Here is a 3,622-nt window from a genome sequence, read left to right as displayed (position 1 = left end):
CGGCCCCGGCCCCGCCGCCGGCGCCGCAGCCCGCGCCGGAGCGCAGGCAAGCGTTTGGTTTTCTGCCGGGGGGGAAGGTTTTGCTCCTCCGAGATGCGGGAGGAGACGAGGCACGCGAGCGAGACCTTCCAGCACCCCAGGGCGGCAGCAGCCCGAAGGGTCGCGCTGCCCGGAGAGCCCACCAGAAGGTCGCATTTTGGGCAACAAGAGCAAAACCCAAATAAACCAGCAGTAACTTCCGTGAGCAGACCGGGACAGTACGGACGGGTACGCGTGCCACTTCCTCCCAGCTGTTCTTTAAAACACGGTACAAAAAGCAAACAAGATCCACCTCACACCCGACACAGAACCCTCGAGGCTCGTGTCGGTTCCAGAGGGCAGGACCCAGCACACACGGCTTTGCTATAAAGGACAAGCCAAACTCAAACGCAGAAGGTGGTACAAGATCAAATTTACCTGAGGATCATTGCTACCCACCGGAATCATTTACTGAGAGCAGGCATATACCCAAGGTGTACAGAGCTACTCACGGGTCCGCTTAGAGCTGGAGAACTGGCAGAAGAAAACCTCTGGCAGAAAGTCTCTGCTCCACTTCTCAGAAATCCTGGTGATGATTACAGCATGAAACCTAGACAGAGTGTTAAAGGGCTAGGTGGAGCCTTGCACGTGAACATTATAGATGAAATCCCAAACAGCCTCCACTCCAGCAGCTTTTTCCTGTTTTATCCGTCAATAGAAGGCCCCAAAGTAAGAGCCCAAACTCTTATCCACCCTGTCCCCCTCACTTGAACGCTCACCTTGAAGATGGCTCAGAAAGCTTTCTTCTCCTCCTTCGTGCCTGTTTCTTTCCAATGCAACCTTCTCACTGCCTTTCTATCCATTCCGCTCCTCCTTTTGTTAAGTCCTGTAAGCAATTAGCGAAAGCTTCCTATTCCCAGGGAACAAGACAACCAAAAGTAACAGCTTATTTTCAGAACACTTTGCAAAAGCTTATGCTCCAGTTCTGCTTCCCTCACTGTGCATCACCTCCTTAGCAGTTCGAGTGGGACCACCTATCAGTCAACAACTGTATTCAAATCTGTATTAATGCACAGAATTAAGAGTCAACATATGCCAGATTTCCTGTTCAGTTTAACCTCCGTGGAATAGAGAGCCAATGAGAAGCTCCAGCAACTGCCTCTTATCTTTTTTCCAAGAGGAAAAAAAACCACCAGACAGATGGTGAAGACACAAATTGTTTTTTTCAATACGTTAGTGACCTGCTCTAATACGGTAGGGCTGAAGCAGCAGTCTAGCTAGCAAGCAGCTCATATGTTTAAAAAAAAAAAAAATCAATACTGGACAAGAAAGCTTTACGATTCCATTATAGAAATTAAGTCTCAAAATCAGTAAGAATTTTCTACGTTCCTGTGGTTGATAATACTTTCCCTCGTTCCCTGAGGGTTCTCTCACAAACAAGTATTTATCTGATCAATGGCTTTGGCAGGTCACACTCGATGTCCTACTAAATTGGAAAGCAGCAGTTTGAGTCAGAGCTTAGGGGCTCCTGCACCGTGGCTCACAGTGCCAAGGGTACGGGATGTACCTCACCTGCTTTAGGGAAGAGAGGCGCTAGACCTCAGAAGGCGATCAGCCTATCACACCAGTCATAAAACAGAAAGTACTTCCGCAACACGCTGTCCTACCTCAGAGAACACTGCAAAAAAATTGAGGAGATAAAAGAAAAAAAAAAACCAAACCACACCACCAAGCCCAAGGACTTGCCCCGCTTCAGTTAAGTGTTGCCGATTCATAGCCATTGGCAATAACAGCATCTCACAACCACAGGAGATGCAGAACTCGCACACTCAAGCAAGAGCCCTTGGAAGCACGTACTACCCAACGTATTTGCATGCCCCATCAGGGCAATACATACTGGAACGCGTTATATGACTAATTATCCAGTAACATAGCATTAATTATCTGCTTCTTCTAGGTTCAAGCCTTTAACCTAAGATTCCCGTAAGTACTGGCAGAAGGTAGGTCAGTAAGAAAAATACAATTCATTTTCAGACGTGCTGAATTTTGGTCCTGTTTACTAGGGAACTGTTAGAAAGAGACATTCCAGAAAGCTGCCAGTAAAATGGCAGCAAATATGGAAAACACCAGCACCTTACACATAACAAAGTCAAGATTGCACACTGTATGGGCCAAGAAACTCCGCCAGCCATCAGTTAACGCTGATCACTTCTGCGGTCTGTGGAAGAGCACTTGGCTTACTCAGGGCCGCAAAGCAGATGCTAAAAGACTAACATTGACCCCAACAAGTTCTATACATGAAAAATTGACTCTTCTGTCCTGAGTGGAAGACAGTAATCCTCTGTTCTAGATCACGCAATTAGCATCTGTTTGATGAAAAGGCAATTACAGAAAATCTTTGCTAACAGTGTGAAGTCTTGGTTATTGGTAGCAATTTAATTTTTACCCACAAGCTGTAGTGACAGCTGAGGCCACAGCAAGGCATTGCTCACACTGGGATGGGGAAAAGATTCTCTGTCCCAAAGACATTTCAGCAAGAGAAGCATTAAAGTTTGCAGAGCCTGGATGCATGGAAATACTGACATGAAAACCATCTCTTCTAGACATCTAGCTGCAGCCTACGCAAGACAAAATGGCATTCATTTCCAACAAAAAAAAAGCATTCATTGTCAGGAAGGCAAATACTAAGGGGGGGGGGGGGGGGGAAGATTTGAACAACAGCAAATCTTTCCAGACCTCAGTCACCGCTGCTCTTACCCGATGGCCAGAAATGCTGCTGGAGAAGCTGCAGTTATTAACCTCTCTTCTTTAAACATCCCAGAGGAGAGGCAGAGAAAGAAGACAGCCCTATTAAAAAAAGGGCTGTCTTTCCACCTACCAAAAAAGGTGGGAATCCAGCACTGGTTTTGCCCCTGTATCCACACTCCAGGTTCACAGAAAGGGGTGGGGCGGACACAGGAAATCTGGTCTATTTTTCTGCTGCCCTTTGGGAAAGTATTTATTCACATTTAATTCAAGAATCGATTATTTTCTCTCTTGCCCTTCATATCAAGTTCAAGCCAGTCCGTGCTATGACCAACCATTGCATCTTCACGGCTCGGAGGTGACTACTACTGCTGAGAACGCTATAGTGGCATTGGATTCTTCTAACATCTGCCCACTGCAGGCTTCATGGAAGCACTGCTGAAGGTCTCAGATGGTACTGTAAACTTCTAATATCTTTGCTCGAGGACAGCAAATCAGGCTTTTATATCTAGGTCTGCAGGTAAACATGTAGTTCCATTAACAAGAACACCCACTTTAGACAACGCTGATAGCGAGCCCTTCCTTTCTTAACAGTTGAGTTTTTGTTCTCCTGACTGCCTGGCAGCATCAGAGCATCAATTTTCCAAGTTCTAGTTAGTTTCTGACCATCATTTTCCTACATTATGGTTATCTGCTATCAAAGACTCCTGGTCCCCTCCGATACTCTTCTTCATGCCAGATTTCAAGGGGATGTAATGCAGTATTTTGAGGCGTCTTCTCTAAGAACGGCTTTCAGTAAGGCAGGATCTTGTTCCAAGTTTTACCAGCATCACTTCCTTCTCACCCCAAACAAAGCTGC

Source organism: Pygoscelis adeliae, unplaced genomic scaffold, assembly GCF_000699105.1.
Source record: "Pygoscelis adeliae isolate BGI_AS28 unplaced genomic scaffold, ASM69910v1 Scaffold10, whole genome shotgun sequence".
Taxonomy (NCBI): Eukaryota; Metazoa; Chordata; class Aves; order Sphenisciformes; family Spheniscidae; genus Pygoscelis; species Pygoscelis adeliae.
This window is presented reverse-complemented; position numbering follows the sequence as displayed.